The following is a 25715-nucleotide window of genomic DNA, read 5'->3' as shown; positions in this document are numbered from 1 at the left end:
CTCTCAGATCATGTCCTTAGCTGCCATGGATCAACACTTCTTACTGTACACCTGATTTTAGCCTGTCTGCCTCCCTCAGGTCAGTGAGCATGCCTGCTGTGTATTCAGCCCTGTGCCCCAGTGCACACTGCAAGCGCTGTTGTTCTGCCTGCTGTTTTCAAAGCATTGCAGGAAGTCCCCTTGACACACTCAGAAATGCTGCCTTCCCAATGCCAGTGCCAGCTTATCCTGTCCACCAGAACAGAAGCCTCCGCAAGCCAGTCATGGGGGACAGCTCATTACCCATCCCCGGGCAGCTCTGACCACTGGTCTTCCTTCAGTCCTCAGCCTTATTTTAAGCATGCTTTTTCAGCTCTACCCTGGGCTCTGGCATCTACCTGGTACCTCAGCTTCTGCTCACTACCCAAGCTTTCTTGTCCCTCCCCACTCTGGCATCTCACAGAAGACACATCCCTCAGATAGAGAGCGGGGGCCCAAGTCCAACAGTACACCCCATTGTCTCGTCTGAGATTGGAGACTCAGAGATGGGGATGGCACAATGGCTCAGGAGGTAAGAATATTGCTGTGAAAACTCACATGAGGGTCTGAGTCTGAATCTGAGCATCCTTAGGAAAAGCTGGGTGTGGCCACACACGCCAGCAACGCTAGGGCTGGGAGGAACAGACACGGGGGGATACCTGGGCTTGTGTGCGCTCAACAAAAATACCAAGTGCTGTTACCTGGCTTTTAATTATAACCATTTGCCTGTATACCTACACATATACATCACAGACACACACACACACACATGACAGATATACATATATACATCAGAGATACACACACAACACAGACACAGAGAGAGAGAGAGAATGAGAGAGAGAGAGTGAATGAGAGAGAGAGAGAGCACATGCCTTTAGGAAGAAACACTGGAGGTCAAAGGAGAAATATCGAAACTTTCTCTTCTAGACTATCTGTAAAGTCTTAATTTGAGCATAAATGCCATTTAATTTTTAATGGGAAAATGTGGGCACTGAATCATGCTCCTAGAGATATTTGCTTATTGGGGAAGATGGGGTCAACACCTTTGTTTTGTTTAAACAGAAGGCGTTGGGTCTGTGTGCAATGGGGTAAGAGGTCTAGACAGGGTTGTCCCTATGTTGCTCCCATGGTAGAAGTTTCCTGTTCCTACAGAAGCTGAATGGGACCATGGTATCCACAGCAGGCCTATCTCCAGGGCCAGCATAGCAGACTCCCACTGATCTGACCGGATGTTCTCAGCAAGGAACTAACTGCCCAAATTTCAGTTCTGGGTCAAATGTGACTGAGCCTGTCTCAGATCACAGCATTGTCACAGCATTGCTATGGATCCCATTTGCTATGTGTGCTATCTGTGACATGAGGGGCACACTAAGTCACAGTGACAGCAAGTGGACCCCTCATTACTGCTCTCTGTACCCCAACATCTGCTCTTCATATTGAACCACATTGCAGCACCATGGCCCACTGATGTGTCTGAGAACACCAGCAGGCCATGACACCCACCCTCCCCCACAGACATCACTGACTATAGCACTGGACCCTAGCTCCCTAAAGAGTTTTCCCTTGCTAAACAACACAATGGTCTCTCTGCACCATGAAGTACCCAGATAGGGAACCCTTTAGTCTGGAAGTCCCCCTGCCTATAACAAGTTCTGGACTGTACTAGGAAAGGCTGCAACAGACTGGTCACAAAGATGACTCCATGAAGAAGCCATCAACCTCGCTCGAAGCAGCCTCTGGTGGCCTTCCACATGACATCCCTTTCTTTGGGGGTGGCTATGTCTCAAATAGGGCTGAGCTGTCTCATCTCTTCTTTCCTGCCTTTCCAAACCCTGGTAAAGGACAAGCCAATGTCTAAGCTTCCCCCTTCCAGAATTCCGAGTACCCCATTCTCTGAAACGAAAACACATACGGACACTTGGGGCTTCAGGCAAGGGATCCTGCTTCCTCTTCCAGAGTGCTACCCCTGACCTGCACAGGCTGTGTCCCTCCCACTCTGAACACTCACCTCCCTCCCCACACTTTGCCCAGTTCTCTCCCAAGACAAGGAGATGCAGGCTTCCCAAGTGGCACACCCCGTAGAGCACCTGGAAGTTCCAGTGCAGTTATCAGTCTCCAAGGCCCCTACTGAGAGCGGAAGGGGGAACAAGATGAAGAAGATGAAGGCAGCATTCCTCTAGAAAACAGTCCCCACCCCAACCCCGCATCTGCATGAACCTGAGAGAAAAGCATGTGGGACATCCTGGCTCTGAGGCTCTAAAGCAAGTTCAGCCCCTTGGGGTCCTTGGCAGCGGCGTTCAGACTCCCTAACAACTTTTGCCACAGGGCTGCTACAGCAGAAGCATGAAGGCATCATCATGTGGCAAGCTACACAATAAAAACTGACTGTGGCACCATGGGAGCCTGACAGAGACAAGCTCCACTGAGCTCCATGCGGGAGAGTCTTTCTCCTGTCCTGTGTTACCCTCATCTGAGACTGTGGATAAGCCAACAGCCTCTGGACCTGGCTGGCTCCCCACCTGGCACAGTCAAAGGAGCCTGTGAGAGTCTGTTGGCCACAGCTACCAAGTCATGGTGACATACTGGCCTCCAGTTGGTCTGTGTGCATGAAGGCCAGGAGTGCAAGCTTGTCATACCGGATGGCGTCCCAGCCGCAGGCCACTCATTTTCTATTACGACATCTTCCCTCAGAGTCTGTTCCAGCTTTCCAAAGGACACCTGTCATTCGGGGGCCTTGTCTGCAGTCAGTGTGGGCAGGTGGAGCTGGGGGGCTGCAGCGACCTCCTCACTATATTCGCATCTGCCCAGACTGCCCACTGCCTTCTGGGTGGGAAAAGGTTTCCATCTACAACTTGTTCAACGTGGGAATGACCGTGGTATGGAGGCCTGAGGTCTATAGAAGCACACCAGGCAGAAGAAAACTGGCCCCTACTCCTTTTTACTTACAAGAAACCAATAGAGGACAGACACCAAGAAAAGGCGATTCAACTTTTTAAAACCACCTCTGGCTCTTGGGAAAATCCTGCCCAGTGCTCTAAACTCATCTGCACTCCAGGTACAAGTCGCCCACCTATGCCGTGGTGAATTTCTATGAGGTGGCTGTGGTGTCTCCAATGACCAGACTGAGCACCCCTTCTTAACTCTGCACCAGCAGACCTTATCTCTCTAGAAAATAGATGAAAAGGTCCGAGGGAGGGTGGCTATATCGGGATGGGAATGGCTTTTATTAATGGAGCGTTTTCTCAGACCTTAACTAAACCTCATCCACTTTTGTCAGTCAGGGCCGACAGTTGAGAGCAGTATTAAAGGAGGTAATTGCACGTATCAGTCAACAGCCTTTGTCACTTGGCCTCCCAGAATTACAGTCAAACGGGCCCAGGAAAGCAGCGGGCTGGATTAAAGCGAAAGGGGCCTTTCTCCGGTTTCCCACACTAACCAGCTGTTCTGGGCTGTAGGCACACAAGCAGCAATAATGTCTGGGGAAACCCAGCCTCCACGGTCTGGGCTCCTTCCCCCTTCTGCTTCCACTCCACCTTGAGAGTGATTTATCTTTGACTTTAAAGAGGAGCATTTTCAAAAAAGCCTTCTATCTCCCCATAGCAACTAAGCGATTCACTCTGTATGAATTTTTCTCCCATTAAAATGTGTGAATACACACAAACCTGAGCCTTCTGTCAGTTCTCAGACTTACTGTAAACCAATCGACCCAGCACCTTTGAAGTCACTTGGTTACAGGGCCTGTCGGTTGCTTGAGTAAACACCACGAGGGACACCGGCACGTTTTATATGCCTGTGTCTGTAAATTGTCCTGGCTTCAGTCAGATGAAGTCAGTCGAGAGCTCTGAAGTCCACCACAGCTACAGGTTCTGAGTTAAAATGGGTGGGGGTAGGGGAGAGGCAGAGAAGTCTGAGTACTTGACACAGATTTTCCTCCTAGGCACGTGATTATTGCCCGATTCCTGATGATCCAAATTCCAATATCAAACTTATTCCCCTTCTCTGGCCTGTAAGAGAAGGCTACGGTAGCAGGTGTGGCCTTCAAGGAAGAGCTGCCTCAGGACTAGGCTGCTGTGTATGTAAGGACAAAGGGGACTGTCCTAGAGATGGACTGATGCCCAGGAGAGTGATATCAGAAAACATCAGGCCAGAGCCCTTCCTGGGGGTCATAGTAAAACCCGGGCAAGGGTAAACTTAGCCAGCATTACATGGCTCTGAGACACCAATGCCGAAGGCCACGGGAAAGCTGTTGGTTAATAAGCTAGGCCTCTAAAAACTAGATACACCATTGTGCATGAAAGCAGCCAAGGGCAAGCCATGGTGGGACAGCAATCTTCCATCTCAGAGGTGGGGAAGCTGAGGTTCTCACACGATAGGAAACTTGGCTGAGTTAGAGTAGCCTGTAAGCAACACACACAAGACTCAAACTCAGCCAGCTCCCCCAAAGCCATCTCAGTCTGGGCAGGATCTTGATTCTGGACACCACGGGTACAAGGAGCACATGAGGGCCAGGAGCAGGATCTTCCCGTGGCATGGGATGAACGCAGATCCTGGTGGCTGTCAGAAGACAAAGTAGGGCCTCATGGGATGAAGTGATCCTAGATGAGTTCACACCGTACCTATTAAGTTGCAGTCAGTGGCTCTGTCAATCAGCTGGACAGAATTAATATGATTCAAATCTCATACACACAAAAATCACAAAATTGTGTGAAGTGGCAGGAAGCTTCTCTTTCTGCTGCCCCGTTCTCCTCACTGGCAAATGCTGCATGGTCTCCTGGTACCTAAATATGTACAAGAGAAGAAACACTGTTAAAGCCTAGTGTGCCCTCTCAAAACACAAATAGAGCCAGCTAAGCACTTTGATTTTTTTAAATTATGAATCTTTGACTTTCATAGCGATGTCTTTAAAAGTGTCTCTCATCCCGAAGTGTAGCTACTTAGAGCTTTGTCGTTCCACTGCCTGTTCAGTGGGTAGATCCTCTGCGACATGCAAATACCTGACCACAGACAAAGCTTCAGTGGTGCCCTTCGTGTGGCTCAGCTCCCACTTCTGAGAATTCCCAAGCCCTGTGCCTCGCTAGGCCCACGACAGGTACCTTTCCTCCAGAGAAATATCAGCAGATTTGTCTCTACAGAGGTCATCCCAGGTGGGTGAGAGCAGCTTCCAGGGCCAATGTGATGGGAAATGGAATCGCACTCTAACGACAATTGATATTTTCCTGAACGTGACAGCCTGTTCTCTTGCTCTCTACACAGCCTGTCCATACCTTTTGCTTGCCTGTTACAGGGCCTACAACTTGTTAAACTGGCTGGTAGAGTTCTTTGTGACACAGAAACACACTCTTGGCCAGAGACATGACTTGCAGTGTTTCTCCTGTCTCCCCAACATGGTGGCACCAGCCCAATGCTGAGCCCCAAGCCGGCACCTAAACCCCCTGGATCCTACTTAGCTGCACTCTGGCTTCATCTAGCCAGGTTCAAATGAAGTAGTCTGGGTGATATACGTCAGTTTAACTAACCTGGATACTGCAAGCACCCTACCACCAGGAAGGTCATATCACGCACGCGCACACACACACACACATACACACACACACACACACACACACACACATACACACATACACACACATACACACACATACACACACACATACACACACACATACACACACACATACACACACACATACACACACATACACACACACACATATACACATACACACACATATACACACACACATACACACACACATACACACACACATACACAAACACATACACACACATACACACACACATACACACACACACACACACATACACACACACACACATTAGTAATACAGAGAAATTTTATTGATGCTTCCTGATATTAAAGAGAACATACTCTCCTATTACCACAATGGCATGGGGTGTGTCCCTGGGCTGAGATAAACCAAATTTTGCTAACTCAGGATGTCGAGAGCTCCAGCCCTCTGACTCCTTACTTCCAAACAGCCACCAAAGAAAGCAATATTAAGCTGTGTCTTTAACTGTGAGCCAAAGACTGGCTTCCATACACAGGCAGAATCAGAGAGTTTGTTATAGGTGTGCAGCACATGTGTGTATATTTGTGAGAATATGTGTCTGTATATGTATGTTTATGACTGTATATGTGCATGCATACAGATGTGTGTGTGTGTGTGTGTGTGTGTGTGTGTGTGTGTGTGTGTGCTGCTTGATTGATTTTTGTCAACTTTCCTCAAATATAGACATATCCAGTAAGAGTGAATCATAATTGAGAAAATGGCTCCATAAGATTGGCCTGTAGGCAAGTCTGTGGGGTATTTTCTTGATTAATGATTGACCCCTGGGCAGGTACTCTTAAGTTATAATAAAAAAGCAGGCTGAGCAAGCCATGGGAAAAAAGCCAGCATGCAACATTGCTCTGTAGTCTCTGCCTCAGTGTCTGCCTCCAGGTTCCTACCAACTTCCCCTCATGAAAGACTGTACATTGTAAGGGAAAATTAGCCCTTCCCTCCTCAGGCTGATTTTGGTCAAGTTTTTATCATAGCAATAGAAATGTAACTAGTACAGTGTTCATGTGTTTGTGCATATGACTATATGTTTGTGTCTATGTGTCGTGTGTGTGTGTGTGTGTGTGTGTGTGTGTGTGTGTGTGTGTGTGTGTGTGTAAATGTCCATGTGTACTTTTGTGCTAAGGAGCTCTGAAGCCAGGATCCTTTCCTGAGAAATGACATGCCAGGACAGGTAAAACAAAGCCCTCACTCTAGTTTCTAAAGCAACCAAAGCCATCGTACACTCAAACACAAATCAAATTGGGTATATTTAGCTCTAGTGGTGTAGATGGTGACTACTGTCTAGTTTTAGTCCTTTTGTGTTTGAGGGGGGCATGGAGATCTGTGTGTGTCTTTGGGCTGTGGGTGAGACGCAGAACCTTGCACATTCTGGGCATGAGCTCTATCGCCAAGCTATGTCCCCAGGCCTCAATCTTTATAATCGCTATTCTTTATAACTAATATTCACTTTAAATCCAATAAAAATTTAGAGATTACTATCAATCTAGTCATCCAAGGGTCCTGCAATTCTCTTTAGCAGTACCACTTTCTGTGCCGTGCCGTGCCGTGCCGTGCATGCAGCCTGAGTGTTAGGTAGTATTCCCCGCGATCTCTAAGCCCTGGCTTGCTAATATCCCTTTAGTTCTTCCACTGAAGTGTGCTTCCCACCCAGGACTTCCATCTGCCCTGCAGCCCCATGCAGTTAACCCTGAGCTCCCTTTGGCCTCTTTCTTCTGCTTCTTCCTCTGCACTGGGTAGCTGTGACCCAGACCTAAAAATAGTTCCATCTTCAACCTACTGTGCCTTTCATCCATGGGGCTGGGCCTCTCCCTCCTCAAATGAAGGTTAGGGGGAAATCTTGCTTTACCAAATTTAATAATGACAATATAAATGGTCTTTCTGAGCTGGCAAGATAGGTTCAAGATTCAAGAGAGAGAATAATAAATGGTAGCCTTATGCTGAGCAATGGACTAAATGCTTAGAATGCATGACCAGTTAATAACCTTTGAAACACGCTGGGTTTTGTGTCATGCTACCAAAATTGAAGTTTCAACATCTGTTCCCACAACCACATACTCTTTCCAAGAAACACAAGCTAATGGGATACTGTCCACCACAACACAGAGCCCAATATTAAGAGTTAGGATGACAAACCATGGGAAGACGATGAGCTCCAAGTCTCTCTGTTACTGTGCAACGGTCTCACCAAGGTCAGTAGCCTGGGAAGGGATGTTCTGAAATGTTATTATGTGAAAATTCCAGCAGAGGTGTGAGCGATGTGTTTGTGAGATTATGCTTTCTGGGGCATGGTTGTTTGGAAGAGAGTGGCTCCTATAAGCTCCTATGTTTGAATACTTGATTCCTAGTTGATGGAATTGTTTGGGAAGGATAAGAGAGTGTGGTCTTGTTGGAGGAGGTATGTTCACTGGGTAGGCTTTGAAGTTTCAAAAGCCCATGCTGTTCCTTCTCTCTCTCTCTCTCTCTCTCTCCCTCTCTCTCTCTCTCTCTCTCCATCTCTCTCTCTTCCCCCTCCCCTCCCCCGCCTCTGTCTGGGTGTGTATGTGTTTCTTTGTATCTCTGTCTCCTGCCTGTAGATCAGATGTAAGCTCTCAGCCACTTGCTCCAGCACCATGCCTGCCTACTGCCATTCTCCTCACCATAATGGTGCATAGACTTTATCTGGAACTATGAGCACCTAAATTAGATGCTTTCTTTTGTAAGTTGCATGGTCGTGGTAGTTTTTAAAACAATAGAAAAGTAACTAAGACGTGGGAACCTTGTTACTAATTTTTAAAATAACCATTCTATTGAGATAACATAATATCTCAATAATTCTATTGAAGTAATAATACACATACAAAATCTCCCAAGGACAAGAAGTGTTCAGTATTTTTAGCAAATGAATAAACTAATGAGACAGTAAGAAGAGCTTGTGTTGTGTGAACTTCCCAGGAGAGATAACCAAGCTTTTACTTACCCTAGATAAGGAGGCAATGACAGAACAGAGAGATGGCTCTACCCAGGGCTAACTTGAGAACCGATGAGTCTAACAGAGGTCAGTAACCTTCAGGAGCATGGGCAACTTGCTAAGTAGCTGGCTACAGGACCAAAGAGAAGTATCTTTCCCCCAGCAACTGTTAACTGCTTCTATGCGCCTAGGCAGGAGCTGGGGCTATTTTGGGTAATCACTGGAGCTGAGAGCTCAAGGAAGCAGTGGTCATGCCATGCCTGCAAGACAAGTGTTCCACAGGACCATGGAAGAGGAATAGAATACATCTCAGTGACAGAGCACACGTGAAGAGAGGCAAGAATCCCATGTCCAACCACAATACAAAGAGGAGGAGGAGGAGGAGGAGGAGGAGGAGGAGGAAAAGCAGGAAGCCTGTTACTATCTCAGAGAAGCATGTTCTCTGATTTTATTTTGACATCCTATGACTGCCCAGCATGGGTGTGTAAATAAAGCCAGGAACCCTTGTATTCTACACAGCACAGCATTGCAAAGCATCCTCTTTAACCATTAGGAATTAACACTGTGAAAACCCCCTAAGGAACCCAGGGAGAAGAGTCATCACAAAACATATTACCAAAACTTGAAATGAGTAGGCTTCGGAGATAATGGAATGTCAAGTATACACATCATCACTTGAAACGCTGTTGAGATGATTCAGTTTATGTAACCACATAACAAGTGAACAATGTAGCAAAGACGGCCTCCGTGAGAACACCTTTGCCCAAGGTGTCCACAGTGTGCAGAAAATATCAGCAGGGAAGTGGGTTGGAAGCCTGGCTTCCCAGTTTCTACCTGGTATGAATTCGCTATTAGGTTGTGATAATAGGAAGTACTAAGATGCCTGGTCTCACAGACTGCAGGGAGGCAAGTGGGTGCTGAGATTTGAACAGGCCGAGCATCCAACACGTGGGATCGATACCATGGCACACCCAGGATGCTGGGGCCACACTGCCTTCTCCGTGTCTATTCCAACCTTCTCAGCTGTGAGAAAGACCCAGACTGAAACAATGGAAAGCCTGTGATCCTCTTGCTCTCTTCTCCAAAGACTCCCGTAGCTTGCTGCCTGACGGGTTTCCCTAGCAAGTTATCTATGCGACCTGAATTCCTAAGCTCTCTCACGTGCACACAGGTCCCAAATCCACAACCCTGGTCTCAGGAATATGTAGCTCAAGAGCTGGGCCTTCAGCCTACAGCCCAGCAAGATGATTTGATTTTTAAAGTATAATAATTAGAAAACCATATAATTTAGGAATATATAAAGTGTCCAGAACTCAACCAATAATCTCTCTTCTTCGGCTCCTTCAATCAAACTTTAATTCTTTTTTTTTTTTTTTTTTTTTTTTGGTTTTTTTTTCGAGACAGGGTTTCTCTGTGTAGCCCTGGCTGTCCTGGAACTCACTTTGTAGACCAGGCTGGCCTTGAACTCAGAAATCCACCTGCCCCTGCCTCCCGAGTGCTGGGATTAAAGGTGTGAGCCACTTCTGTACTCCAGTAAGAACTAATGAAACTAGCCCTGAGTTGGCTTCCTCGGCTTCCATTTCCCACCCTGTGAGTTTCTATGTTTTTGACAAAGAATTTGGGGGACTGTAAGTACATTATTTCCTCCTTCCCTTTCTTTTCTCAACACCCTCTCATATATTCATCCTTGCTCTCTTTCAAATCTAGGGCCTCGTTTTGTTGTTATGTTGTTACATGTATATGTGCATGTGAACGTGCATTCTAAACGTGTGTGTATGTGTGTGTGTGTGTGTGTGTGTGTGTGTGTGTGCGTGCGTGTGTGTGTGTGTGTACGCATGTGTATATCCTTAAATACATAAATACAACCTCCTCAGTCTGGATAATGTTATTGTATATATGTTTACAGGGCTCGTCTTTGGTCTTGGGTAACCAATCGGTGAGCTCTCTCCTGGTGAAAACTAGGTCTCCCCCTCTCAGCACTCCTTAGTTTCTACAGTTTTTTGTTCAGACTCCCTGGACTCCCCCACGCACCTTAACGTGTCTACTGGTAACAGTGTCATCCTTGCTCAGCTCGTGTTTAGGCGTCTCTGGTGGAGACACTTTATATTCACCCACCCAGTTTCACCAGCCAGGGAAGCCTGCAGACGGACATACTCCATTCTCAGGCCCAGCTCATCCTGTGTCTTTCCCTGTGCAGAACTGAAATGTAGCTAATGGAGCTATGTGATTAATTCCTAGAACAAAGGCTATGCCAAGTGGAGGGCCAGGGTGATCGAGAAAACCTCTAGGGAGACTTGCATACAACACGAGGCTCCTCATTCCACCACACGGATGCATCCAGTCCAGAGAGCAGTACTTCTGTGTAAGGTTTCTGGGCCCATTATTTCCCTAGGGCTGAAGCCCTGCAAGCAGATACCTGCCATTGTGCCAGCTCCTTTGTACCTTCCTGTCACCCATCTCCAATTATATAAATGTGTGTGACGACAGCATTTGGCTATGTGGATGCATTACAGGAAAATAAAGGTTAACTCTGAGAGTCAGTTTTCTGACAAAACCAGAGTAAAGTTCCCATGGATATACAAAGTAGAGTAGTGCCTCTGGCTGTCTCCTTACATTGTTTCATTAGACAGAACATATCAATTTAGTAGAAGCAAACTTGGACGCTGTAGACGGCTGAGGAAAATTCCTCTGTAGCGTGGTGGCAGGGTTTCCCACCGTCCTTCTCTTTCTGATGAAATTAACTCCCCACGGTTGGTCAGCGGGGTGATCTTATTTTAGCCAATCAGCTTGGAGCTGCAGTTGACCTCACAAAAGGCTAGGAAAGTATGTGCAGTCATAGCAACCGCAGCTCAGCACACGTCAGTCCTGGACCCTTCCCCTAATGACAGACAACAGCTGGCTTCTTCGATGATTAAACTTTTCCCCTGTGATCCTTCTTGAATACATCAGCCAAGCAAGTCTGATAAATTTGTTTATCCCAAGACAATCATTAGGAAATTACCTGCGAAAGTAACCCTCAATGGAGCAGTGCGTGAAGAGAGAGCCATATGGCGCTAAGAACCGGATGAGCGATGAAACCTTTCTCTGCATTCCAACGGGTCAGGCAAGGTTTCCCCTTCAACTTTATTATTTTGAACAGAAAGCACAAAAATCTCAGGAGCCCAGAGGCCACTCCATTCCACAAGAGTGAAAGCATTCTTCTGTAAGCACTAGTAGTCCTCAACCCACACTGCATGCACACCTACTGTGTGCTGGGCCTGGGGATCAGTGTCTTATCCTGTCCTGTGGTCTTCTGGGAGGAGGCAGCTGTGTTAACAAATGATTACAGCTTACCATGAGGTGTGAGATGCGGAAAACAGGAAAACAGACGCAGAATCCCAAAAGGCTTTGCCGTGGTAGCATTTAGATTTGGGGGGAAAAAAAAAAAGGTCTGTCCAAGGAGAGAGTCTATGAACATGTGTAGCATCAGAGAATCCTGAGGCTGAGTTCAAGATCTGTCTCATCTAATTCCAGAAAATGAATCTGGAAATGGTGGGGTCAGCAGGGGTGGGCACATTATGGCCTCAAGAAAACCAAGATGGAGAGGAGAGGAGGAGCCAGTCTAGAAGCTGCTTCGCATAGTGACTTAAAACAACAACATATCATGCTCCTTATTTGAAGAAGAGAGCGGCCCAACGCCTGCTGCTGACTTGGGCCACGTCGCCCAGTCGCCAATCCACCATAAGCAGGGAAGGTTAGTGATACGAAGCAGGGGCCCCGCAACTGCAACTTTAAAATGAAAGAAGGCATTTATAGAAGTTGGTGGTGCAGATGTGATGGCCCAGATGTAGGCATGACCTTGCTGACCCTGCAGGCTTTACAGAAACTGACACTAGAGATACTTCATGAAAAGCAGGGGTTGACCAGCAGCCAGGAGTATGAGAGAGCAGATGGTGGCTCTAGGGGTGGTCACACAATTGGACCCAGGACCACATTAAGGCACGATTCACCTTAGACTGGAGGAGCATAGGGGCCCACGCCAAAGCCTGCCATTGCATTCTGCAAAGGAGGGTGGACATTTCAGACTCTACTCATGCCAAGGAGCCCATATCGGCAGACCCTCTTAACACATCGGCACTGCTAACAAAAGACTGCCATCCTATCACCTTGATGCAAGGATGCCTCCCAACCGAGCTGGTCACAAAGATAAGTGGTCAATATTTTCCAATTTTTCAACAGTACAGACTAGCTTTTAAATTAAAATTTTATCTCCTTTAATGATAGAAATTGTAACCAATTTTATAGTAAAAGTAGTGTCTCACTGCTGACAATTGCACAGAGAAATGAGTATGAGCATCACAGGTGCAGACCAAGCACCTGTCTATGCTAGACCTCAGGCTGAGCCCTGCACACAAGAAGGCCTCTTCATTAATTTATGCTTTGATAGCTTCATACCTGTGAATGACGGCATCTAATCCCAGCTGCACACCCAGTACCAATGAGAAAGCAGACATGGAGGCACATATCTGAACAAGAAACGCTGCTGGGCTGAAGAGCTGACTCAGCAGTTAAGAGCACGGGCTGCCCTTGCTGAGAACCTGGGTTCAATTCCCAGCATCTGCAGGGTGGCTTACTACCATAGCAACTCCAGTTCCAGCGGATCTGAATCCCTCAAAGTTTAAAAAATAGAAGGTGCTGTTATCCCCTCATTTGACAGAGGGGAGCTGGGGCTGGAGGAGCCCTGGAGTCCTAGCACTTAGGTGATAGAGGCAAAGCTGAGCCCATCCTTAGCCACAGTGGGAGTTTGAGGACTGTTTGGGTTACAAGAGAATCTGATCTCAATAATTCCTAAAGCGTAAGTCAATAAATAAATAAAATTAGGAGTGAAATGAGAGGAAAGGAAGGAGATGAGAGGCAACTCAATCTTCTCAAAATTCTAGAAGCTTTGTCAGCACTAAAGCCAAAAGCATATCCTGTGTGGTGGCCACAATCCAAGTGCCTGCATGCCAGACACTGAACGCCAAGAGAGGTGACAGTGGGGATCTCAAGGGGACACACACTCGTGGACAGTCACGGCTGAGACAGGTAACGTGTGCCTGGAGAGAATGTGGCAAACGGACACTGGGCAGAGGAGGCAGATGTGTATGTGGGGCACATCTCAGTGAGCTACAGCCCCGTCGGACCTAAGGCCTGGCCTTCAGCCAGATCCCAGTGCATAGGAATCAGCGGAGGTGTCGTCTCCCCAAGACAGTGTCCAGGTGAGGCCATGGACTGCTCTATGACCACAGGGATTGGAACCCAGGTCTGCGTAATTCTGGCTGCTTTGCATTGCAGGAACATTACAGCAATAGCCCATAGTCACATTAATATGAGTGTTTAACCTGGGTAGTCAACCTTCATTCAGAAGCCAGTGGCACAGGGCAGGATATACGTCTCTAAATGGTTCTTCCTCATTGCTTCTCAAGAAAATCCAGAGGCAACAATTTCCAGAGGATGGAAACAGACTCCTTCCTAATTCCAAAGAACTTGTGTTTTACTTCTCAAAGACATGGACACACTTTTGTTTAGATTTTTCTCTCTCCAGACCTGGAGATCTCTCTCTCTCTCTCTCTCTCTCTCTCTCTCTCTCTCTCCCTCTCTCCACACACACACACACACACACAGACATACCTCCCTTCTCTCTCCCCTCTCCTCTCTCTCTCTCCTCTCCTCACTCTTTCTCCAAAGGTATTCTCTACCTATCCTTTTTCTCCCTGAAATCCACTTTAGAGCAATCAGTCTTAATCTTGTCTCTTCAAAGATAAAATTCTGCAAAGACTCTGCATGCCGGCTTAGAGGATGTTTAAAACTCAAGCAGGGGAGACCCAAAGGCCCATTATCAGAAGAAGAAGGCTGGTCTCTTCACCCAGAGCAGCATGAACTGGGAGGAGCACAAAAGGCCCAGACACTAGCTCCTTTCCATTTCCTTCTCCATCCACATTAGCTAGCCAGCAGGGTGAATCCACCTGAGCAGGGAGTCTGCCTTAGTAACAGGGGTGCATGCTGTCATCTAGCTGGTCTGTCTAGAATGCTCCACACAGAACAGCACCAGACCTAGGATGGGAGAGCCCCCACATGGGTTCCATCCTCTGGAAATTGTTGCCTCTGGATTTTCTTGAGAAGCAATGAGGAAGAACCATTTAGAGACGTATATACTTCAGGGAGCAGAGTTCTAAAGCAAGGAGACTTTGATTTCACTGCAGGATCCATTTATTTGTTTGTTTGTTTATTTTTATTTTATTTTATTTTATTTTATTTTATTTTATTTTATTTAGGAGTAAGCCAAAAACTTAAGCAAAGGCATTGACCATCTGCCCAAAGGATAAACAACCTAAGGTGGTCAGGTCTAAGAAGGTTACCAGTTCTAATGGTGAGCTAGAGAGCAAACCAACAGCTGGGGCAGAAAGACAACAGACCAGTGGCATCTCTTGAGCAACTTCCTGTCATTTCTGAGTATCTAGCTTCCAAGTTTTCATCTAAACTATACCAATGGTTCTGTTCCCCTCCTCAAGAACCTACCATGGCTCCTTATGGTCTAAGGTTGTTACAGTGACCACGAGTCCTGGCTTGGTCAGTCTGTCCAGCTTGCAACTGTTATGGAATCTCTCCTTACTCTCTACAGTTCTCCACTTGGCTGGTCACTGCATCCCACCTTGACATTCTCTTATGCTTAGACAATCTTCAGAAGGGTCTTGTTAATTCCAGTGGTTCAAGGAGAAAGACCACTGACCCAAATCATCATGACCAAATTCATTAAAGCAAGCAATCAAAGCAAGCTTTTTTATTCCTGTAGACCCTCCCCCTAAGGAGGGGTTTTAGAGCTCAGCATTGGACATGAGGACCTTCAGAGACAAAGACATGATTGCAAAGTGGTCGTAGCAAGGTAGATATAACAATAGGTAGTCATGACAACTTTTAAAACAAAGGTAGGGTTGCAAGATGGTTATGAAACAGAAGCGTAGTTGCCCTTTGCTGGAACAGGCAGTGTGGAGCCATTTGTAGCTAAGATTGAGCACAGCCCAATCCTTGAGAAACGGATTTACTTTTTAGTTTTCTTTCTTTCTTTCTTCCTTCCTTCCTTCCTTCCTTCCTTCCTTCCTTCCTTCCTTCCTCCCTCCCTCCCTCCCTCCCTCCCTCCCTCCCTCTCTCTTTCTCCCTCCCTCTCTCTCTCTCTCTCTCTCTTGTTTTTTTGTTTTTTGTTTTTCGAGACAGGGTTTCTCTGTATCGCCCTGGCCGTCCTGGAACTCACTCTGTAGACCAGGCTGGCCTCAAACTCAGAAATCCTCCTGCCTCTGCCTCCCAAGTGCTAGGATTAAAGGGGTGCACCACCACTGCCCGGAGAAAAATGGATTGAATCATAAACAGGAATGACCCTAATTTGTCTTTGCTCTAAAAAGGCTTTCAAGCCTAAGATGGAGACAGGATGGCTAATCTTACTGGCTATAACTCTGTTAGTGTAGTTATCCTTCCAACCTGAGCAGAATAATAATTATGAAGCAAACAGTCTAGCAAGCTGCCTCTTTGTTCAGTTCTACATTCTAATAATCACAACCTAGATGTTAGAGCTGTGAAGGCAAACTCAGCTATCTATCCCAATGGTGTCACTTGTGATCTTTGTGTGGTTATTGGCAGTAATATGTTTTCTCCCATCTTCCTTATGCAAAAACACAGTAGTAATTCGCCATATTTGAGCAGGAAGATCTGGGCACTTGACTCACACCATGCTGAGTAATAGCGAAATCATCATTGCTGCCACTGTTGGTGTCTAGGCACAGCACTCTGACAGCCAATCTATCCTATAGAGCATGTCCTCCTCTGTCACAGATACCCAGAGAGCAATAACCACATTCTAGGGACACATCTGATGCTCATAGTGCCTTAGAGAACAGAGCATGAGATGGGGATTCATAAGCAAGTGTGGATAAAGCAAAACAAGTTGCAGTGAGAAGAGAGATGCTGAGCAAGATGCGATCTCGGCTCAAATGAACCTCCACCTCATCCCATGGGGAAGCTCTGGTACCCAGAGTATGTCACAGGAAGCAATAAGGCTCTACTAGTGTATGACAACTATGTGGACCCATGGGATGTCCAGGATGCCAGACAGCCCAGGAAGACTCTGGAGTCCTGAAAACTTCCTATGTGTAGTCACAGCCTCTCTAAACCACAGTTCCTTTATTGCCAAGATGGAAGCCACAATACTCACCTCGGTGGTTAGGAGAAGGTCAATTATATTTCTGAATTCTACAGTAAATGGCCCCCTATGTCTCACCCATGATTCAGGTGACTCTAGATATGTTGTGGATAGCAACTATGTTCTTATGATTTGCCAGTGTGACTCTCTCACCCCAGACAGGTGTCTCACATGCACACATGTCCTCATGTGCACACAGGCACACACATATATGTACATATGTACCCTTGCTTCAACCACCTTTCATCCTAACTACATGTCCCTTTCTTTCCACTTTTTACTTCCAAGTCCTGGGTCACATTTCCCTCTTCCATTATCTTCCTCAGTCTCAATGCTGATTTTGCTCATCTCTGAAAACTTTTTCATCACACAGCTCCACATACCTCACCATTTAATTGATGGGTTATGTTTTGTTTTTAAGACAGGATTGGATGCATTTCTAGCGGACCCTAAACTCACAGGAATCCACCTGTCTCAGCTCCCCAAACTGAGATTTGTTACAAGCATGTACTGCCACACCCAACTCATTTAGTTGATTTCTAATTGTTGATGTTTGCTTGTTTAGTGCTCCTTGGTCACCTGCTCCTCCACGGGGTCTGAGAGTCCAGGCTCCTGAGTAGTACCATGTGCATCCTTCTGTTTTAATTAGGGAGTGTTTTCTGATCAGGATAATGAAGGACCTTGGTTGACCATTTCAATTCTCAGGCCTCTCAAAGCCAGCAAAATCCTTCCCTGGAGTCCAGAGGTGCTCAGCTGACAACCCAGGCCAACCGTGCATGTAAAATGAATGATAATGGCTTCCCCTGCCATTTAGGTCACAGATGAATCTTAGGTGAGACTCTTCTATTGGGCTCTCACAGTTTCTGAAAATTGGCACCCTAGGAGGTGCAAAGTGAACTCCCTGCGCAGCTCTGATTACCAACACAGTTTATGCATGCATTAGGAGACAGCTACAGGGCCGGCAGCCTCATGCATGCAGAAATCGCTTGTTAAATTGAGCCTTAAGTATTTAGCGAGTGCATTGCAGCCTAATTTATGCAATAAGTATACATATATATGTATGTATGTATGTATGTATGTATATAAAGTTGATGCAAGTTGAATTTGATGGGGGAAAGGTCACATTGTACTTGAAATTCCCTTGGAGCCATCTCTACGTGACAGTATCATACTAAAATTTTCCTCAGAAATATTACTCATGGTTTAACCAGTTTTAAGGCAGAGTTTTTAGTTGTGTTTTTCTTTTCCTTTAAATCAACCTGTATTTTCTCTCAGGTTTTTGGAAAAATAAAATTTCACAGCTACTGTGAATCAATACTATACTGTTTTTGGCATTTTTGTCATTCAAATAAACTACTTCATTGATAACTACCCAGTTCTACAGCATAGATTTTTCTCTTTTTTTGTAAGAAAATAAAAACTTGGAGAGATCAAATCCCTTAGCTACCCTGTGTCTCAGACCTGAGGCTAAAGTGGCTTGAACAACAGAAATAAATTTTCTCAGAGCTGTGGATAGGAGCCCAGGGTCATGGCTTCTTCTGGAAGCTTCTTTTTGAGCTTGCAGATGTCCAACAACAACTACAGTCTACATGACTGTAGCCCTTTAAATCCATTTGCTGAAGACCTATACCCCAGTGGGATAGTGTTTGGAAGGAGGGGTCTTGGAAAGTGATTTCGTTTAGATGAGGTAGTGAGGGTGGGGTGACTGTGACTGGATTAGTGACCTTTGAAAACAGGAAGACATGCAAATGTACTCGGATATGCCCTCTATACACACACAGACGCACATACACACTTACACACATATACATATACATATACACACATACACACACACATATATACACATACATGCACATATACATACATACATACATACACACATATATACACATACACATACATGCAAACACATACATACATACATACATACATATACACATACACACACACACACTATTCCACATAAGAACAAAACCAAGAAGGTATATCCCAAGAATCAGTACATGCTGGTTTCTCAGCTTCTCAACCTCTCAGAACTAGACTAAATACAATGTTTGTTGTTGAAGCTGCCACTGTAGCATCCTTAAGCAGCCTGAGCCCAGATCTCTCTTCACCTGTGTCAACAAAACTGCCCACATCTATGTCCTGTCCTTACAGGGACAGCAGTGGCAGCAGATTGGGACTGTCCCAAGCCTAGGCTGCTGTTAGTATGGCAGCGAAAGCTTCCTGATACTGCTACCTTCTGAGATACTCCAGGTGGGCTTCCCATTCATCAAAGATAATTGATAAACTATCAAACACGCTTCAGTCTCTAACTGGTGGATGAGTGAACACTCAAGACCAGAGTCTCTTCCTCTGCACCCATCGTTCTATGTTGGGAGCCGCCCCCACATTCGCCGTTACAAGATGGCGCCGACAGCTGTGTTCTAAGTGGTAAACAAATAATCTGCGCATGTGCCAAGGGTATCTTATGACTACTTGTGCTCTGCCTTCCCCGTGACGTCAACTCGGCCGATGGGCTGCAGCCAATCAGGGAGTGACACGTCCGAGGCGAAGGAGAATGCTCCTTAAGAGGGACGGGGTTTCGTTTTCTCTCTCTCTTGCTTCTTGCTCTCTTGCTTCTTACACGCTTGCTCCTGAAGATGTAAGAAATAAAGCTTTGCCGCAGAAGATTCTGGTCTGTGGTGTTCTTCCTGGCCGGTCGTGAGAACGCGTCTAATAACAATTGGTGCCGAATTCCGGGACGAGAAAAAACTCGGGACTGGCGCAAGGAAGATCCCTCATTCCAGAACCAGAACTGCGGGTCGCGGTAATAAAGGTTCCCGTAAAGCAGACTGTTAAGAAGGATTCAACTGTATGAATTCAGAACTTTTCAGCTGGGGAACGAGAGTACCAGTGAGTACAGCTTTACGAGGTAAGTCTGATCTTGAACTTTCTAACGAAATTCAAGACAGTCTATCAGAAGTAAAGTGGAATATGTTTGGCCTTGAATTTTTTCTGGTGTTAGGAGCCCTTTTGTTCCTTTTCACATGTTATCAAGTGATTAAGATAGGGCTGAAAATTCTAGAGGAAATTCAGGACAAGCTATCAGAAGTAAAGCGGGGAGAGAGAGTAGGAGCAAAGAGGAAATATGGTACACAAAATAAGTATACAGGCCTTTCCAAGGGTCTTGAACCCGAGGAAAAGTTAAGGTTAGGTAGGAATACCTGGAGAGAGATTAGAAGAAAAAGAGGAAAAAGGGAAAAGAAGAAAGATCAATTAGCGGAGGTCTCTAGGAAAAGGAGCCTGTGCTCATCGCTGGATGGGCTCGGGGAGCCAGCTCTTAGTAGCTCTGAAGCAGGTGAAGAATCCTCCTCTGAGGAAACAGACTGGGAGGAAGAAGCAGCCCATTACCAGCCAGCTAATTGGTCAAGAAAAAAGCCAAAAGCGGCTGGCGAAGGCCAGTTTGCTGATTGGCCTCAGGGCAGTCGGCTTCAAGGTCCGCCCTATGCGGAGTCCCCGCCCTGCGTAGTGCGTCAGCAATGCGCAGAGAGATGCGCAGAGAGGCAGTGCGCAGAGAGGCAGTGCGCAGACTCATTCATTCCCAGAGAGGAACAAAGGAAAATACAACAGGCATTTCCGGTCTTTGAAGGAGCCGAGGGTGGGCGTGTCCACGCTCCGGTAGAATACTTACAAATTAAAGAAATTGCCGAGTCGGTTCGTAAATACGGAACCAATGCTAATTTTACCTTGGTGCAGTTAGACAGGCTCGCTGGCATGGCACTAACTCCTGCCGACTGGCAAACGGTTGTAAAAGCCGCTCTCCCTAGTATGGGCAAATATATGGAATGGAGAGCGCTTTGGCACGAAGCTGCACAAGCGCAGGCCCGAGCAAACGCAGCTGCTTTGACTCCAGAGCAGAGAGATTGGACTTTTGACTTGTTAACGGGTCAGGGAGCTTATTCTGCTGATCAGACAAACTACCATTGGGGAGCTTATGCCCAGATTTCTTCCACGGCTATTAGGGCCTGGAAGGCGCTCTCTCGAGCAGGTGAAACCACTGGTCAGTTAACAAAGATAATCCAGGGACCTCAGGAATCCTTCTCAGATTTTGTGGCCAGAATGACAGAGGCAGCAGAGCGTATTTTTGGAGAGTCAGAGCAAGCTGCGCCTCTGATAGAACAGCTAATCTATGAGCAAGCCACAAAGGAGTGCCGAGCGGCCATAGCCCCAAGAAAGAACAAAGGCTTACAAGACTGGCTCAGGGTCTGTCGAGAGCTTGGGGGACCTCTCACCAATGCAGGCTTAGCGGCCGCCATCCTTCAATCTCAGAACCGCTCCATGAGCAGAAATGATCAGAGGACATGTTTTAATTGCGGAAAGCCTGGGCATTTTAAGAAAGATTGCAGAGCTCCAGATAAACAGGGAGGGACTCTCACTCTTTGCTCTAAGTGTGGCAAGGGTTATCATAGAGCTGACCAGTGTCGCTCTGTGAGGGATATAAAGGGCAGAGTCCTTCCCCCACCTGATAGTCAATCAACTGATGTGCCAAAAAACGGGTCATCGGGCCCTCGGTCCCAGGGCCCTCAAAGATATGGGAACCGGTTTGTCAGGACCCAGGAAGCAGTCAGAGAGGCGACCCAGGAAGACCCACAAGGGTGGACCTGCGTGCCGCCTCCGACTTCCTATTAATGCCTCAAATGAGTATTCAGCCGGTGCCAGTGGAGCCTATACCATCCTTGCCCCCGGGAACCATGGGCCTTATTCTCGGCCGGGGTTCACTCACCTTGCAGGGCTTAGTAGTCCACCCTGGAGTTATGGATTGTCAACATTCCCCTGAAATACAGGTCCTGTGCTCAAGCCCTAAAGGCGTTTTTTCTATTAGTAAAGGAGATAGGATAGCTCAGCTGCTGCTCCTCCCTGATAATACCAGGGAAAAGTCTGCAGGACCTGAGATAAAGAAAATGGGCTCCTCAGGAAATGATTCTGCCTATTTGGTTGTATCTTTAAATGATAGACCTAAGCTCCGCCTTAAGATTAATGGAAAAGAGTTTGAAGGCATCCTTGATACCGGAGCAGATAAAAGTATAATCTCTACACATTGGTGGCCCAAAGCATGGCCCACCACAGAGTCATCTCATTCATTACAGGGCCTAGGATATCAATCATGTCCCACTATAAGCTCCATTGCCTTGACGTGGGAATCCTCTGAAGGGCAGCAAGGGAAATTCATACCTTATGTGCTCCCACTCCCGGTTAACCTCTGGGGAAGGGATATTATGCAGCATTTGGGCCTTATTTTGTCCAATGAAAACGCCCCATCGGGAGGGTATTCAACTAAAGCAAAAAATATCATGGCAAAGATGGGTTATAAAGAAGGAAAAGGGTTAGGACATCAAGAACAGGGAAGGATAGAGCCCATCTTACCTAATGGAAACCAAGACAGACAGGGTCTGGGTTTTCCTTAGCGGCCATTGGGGCAGCACGACCCATACCATGGAAAACAGGGGACCCAGTGTGGGTTCCTCAATGGCACCTATCCTCTGAAAAACTAGAAGCTGTGATTCAACTGGTAGAGGAACAATTAAAACTAGGCCATATTGAACCCTCTACCTCACCTTGGAATACTCCAATTTTTGTAATTAAGAAAAAGTCAGGAAAGTGGAGACTGCTCCATGACCTCAGAGCCATTAATGAGCAAATGAACTTATTTGGCCCAGTACAGAGGGGTCTCCCTGTACTTTCCGCCTTACCACGTGGCTGGAATTTAATTATTATAGATATTAAAGATTGTTTCTTTTCTATACCTTTGTGTCCAAGGGATAGGCCCAGATTTGCCTTTACCATCCCCTCTATTAATCACATGGAACCTGATAAGAGGTATCAATGGAAGGTCTTACCACAGGGAATGTCCAATAGTCCTACTATGTGTCAACTTTATGTACAAGAAGCTCTTTTGCCAGTGAGGGAACAATTCCCCTCTTTAATTTTGCTCCTTTACATGGATGACATCCTCCTGTGCCATAAAGACCTTACCATGCTACAAAAGGCATATCCTTTTCTACTTAAAACTTTAAGTCAGTGGGGTTTACAGATAGCCACAGAAAAGGTCCAAATTTCTGATACAGGACAATTCTTGGGCTCTGTGGTGTCCCCAGATAAGATTGTGCCCCAAAAGGTAGAGATAAGAAGAGATCACCTCCATACCTTAAATGATTTTCAAAAGCTGTTGGGAGATATTAATTGGCTCAGACCTTTTTTAAAGATTCCTTCCGCTGAGTTAAGGCCTTTGTTTGGTATTTTAGAAGGAGATCCTCATATCTCCTCCCCTAGGACTCTTACTCTAGCTGCTAACCAGGCCTTACAAAAAGTGGAAAAAGCCTTACAGAATGCACAATTACAACGTATTGAGGATTCGCAACCTTTCAGTTTGTGTGTCTTTAAGACAGCACAATTGCCAACTGCAGTTTTGTGGCAGAATGGGCCATTGTTGTGGATCCATCCAAACGTATCCCCAGCTAAAATAATAGATTGGTATCCTGATGCAATTGCACAGCTTGCCCTTAAAGGTCTAAAAGCAGCAATCACCCACTTTGGGCAAAGTCCATATCTTTTAATTGTACCTTATACCGCTGCACAGGTTCAAACCTTGGCAGCCACATCTAATGATTGGGCAGTTTTAGTTACCTCCTTTTCAGGAAAAATAGATAACCATTATCCAAAACATCCAATCTTACAGTTTGCCCAAAATCAATCTGTTGTGTTTCCACAAATAACAGTAAGAAACCCACTTAAAAATGGGATTGTGGTATATACTGATGGATCAAAAACTGGCATAGGTGCCTATGTGGCTAATGGTAAAGTGGTATCCAAACAATATAATGAAAATTCACCGCAAGTGGTAGAATGTTTAGTGGTCTTAGAAGTTTTAAAAACCTTTTTAGAACCCCTTAATATTGTGTCAGATTCCTGTTATGTGGTAAATGCAGTAAATCTTTTAGAAGTGGCTGGAGTGATTAAGCCTTCCAGTAGAGTTGCCAATATTTTTCAGCAGATACAATTAGTTTTGTTATCTAGAAGATCTCCTGTTTATATTACTCATGTTAGAGCCCATTCAGGCCTACCTGGCCCCATGGCTCTGGGAAATGATTTGGCAGATAAGGCCACTAAAGTGGTGGCTGCTGCCCTATCATCCCCGGTAGAGGCTGCAAGAAATTTTCATAACAATTTTCATGTGACGGCTGAAACATTACGCAGTCGTTTCTCCTTGACAAGAAAAGAAGCCCGTGACATTGTTACTCAATGTCAAAGCTGCTGTGAGTTCTTGCCAGTTCCTCATGTGGGAATTAACCCACGCGGTATTCGACCTCTACAGGTCTGGCAAATGGATGTTACACATGTTTCTTCCTTTGGAAAACTTCAATATCTCCATGTGTCCATTGACACATGTTCTGGCATCATGTTTGCTTCTCCGTTAACCGGAGAAAAAGCCTCACATGTGATTCAACATTGTCTTGAGGCATGGAGTGCTTGGGGGAAACCCAGACTCCTTAAGACTGATAATGGACCAGCTTATACGTCTCAAAAATTCCAGCAGTTCTGCCGTCAGATGGACGTAACCCACCTGACTGGACTTCCATACAACCCTCAAGGACAGGGTATTGTTGAGCGTGCGCATCGCACCCTCAAAGCCTATCTTATAAAACAGAAGAGGGGAACTTTTGAGGAGACTGTACCCCGAGCACCAAGAGTGTCGGTGTCTTTGGCACTCTTTACACTCAATTTTTTAAATATTGATGTTCATGGCCATACTGCGGCTGAACGTCATTGTTCAGAGCCAGATAGGCCCAATGAGATGGTTAAATGGAAAAATGTCCTTGATAATAAATGGTATGGCCCGGATCCTATCTTGATAAGATCCAGGGGAGCTATCTGTGTTTTCCCACAGAATGAAGACAACCCATTTTGGGTACCAGAAAGACTCACCCGAAAAATCCAGACTGACCAAGGGAATACTAATGTCCCTCGTCTTGGTGATGTCCAGGGCGTCAATAATAAAGAGAGAGCAGCGTTGGGGGATAATGTCGACATTTCCACTCCCAATGACGGTGATGTATAATGCTCAAGTATTCTCCTGCTTTTTTACCACTAACTGGGAACTGGGTTTGGCCTTAATTCAGACAGCCTTGACTCTGTCTAGACAGGTCCAGATGACTGACACCATTAACACTTTGTCAGCCTCAGTGACTACAGTCATAGATAAACAGGCCTCAACTAATGTCTAGATACAGAGAGGTCTCATGCTGGTTAATCAACTCATAGATCTTGTCCAGATACAACTAAATGTATTATGACAAATAACTCAGCAGGGATGTGAACAAAAGTTTCCGGGATTGTGTGTTATTTCCATTCAGTATGTTAAATTTACTAGGGCAGCTAAATTGTCAAAAAGTCTTTTTCAGTATATGTTACAGAATTGGATGGCTGAATTTGAACAGATCCTTCGGGAATTGAGACTTCAGGTCAACTCCACGCGCTTGGACCTGTCGCTGACCAAAGGATTACCCAATTGGATCTCCTCAGCATTTTCTTTCTTTAAAAAATGGGTGGGATTAATATTATTTGGAGATACACTTTGCTGTGGATTAGTGTTGCTTCTTTGATTGGTCTGTAAGCTTAAGGCCCAAACTAGGAGAGACAAGGTGGTTATTGCCCAGGCGCTTGCAGGACTAGAACATGGAGCTCCCCCTGATATATGATATATCTATGCTTAGGCAATAGGTCGCTGGCCACTCAGCTCTTATATCCCATGAGGCTAGACTCATTGCACGGGATAGAGTGAGTGTGCTTCAGCAGCCCGAGAGAGTTGCAAGGCTAAGCACTGCAATGGAAAGGCTCTGCGGCATATATGAGCCTATTCTAGGGAGACATGTCATCTTTCATGAAGGTTCAGTGTCCTAGTTCCCTTCCCCCA

At 46.0% G+C, this 25715-nt stretch overlaps 1 long non-coding RNA gene across 4 annotated transcripts in view; it reads right to left on the bottom strand.

Moving 5' to 3' along the window:
* Positions 1-25715, bottom strand: part of Gm21388 — a 52728-nt gene that overhangs the window by 6620 nt on the left and 20393 nt on the right. For 3 of the 4 annotated variants that reach the window (XR_880758.2, XR_389670.3, XR_140563.4), the window contains one exon: positions 4638-4799. This is a non-coding gene — a long non-coding RNA (predicted gene, 21388). Of the gene's footprint in view, positions 1-4637; positions 4800-11163; positions 11283-25715 lie in introns of those variants that run through there. The other variant, XR_389672.2, reaches the window with a different exon arrangement.

This window comes from Mus musculus, chromosome 3 (assembly GCF_000001635.26).
Source record: "Mus musculus strain C57BL/6J chromosome 3, GRCm38.p6 C57BL/6J".
Classification (NCBI taxonomy): Eukaryota; Metazoa; Chordata; class Mammalia; order Rodentia; family Muridae; genus Mus; species Mus musculus.
The sequence above is the reverse complement of the archived record's forward strand: the minus strand, read 5'-3'. Positions and strand labels throughout refer to the sequence as shown.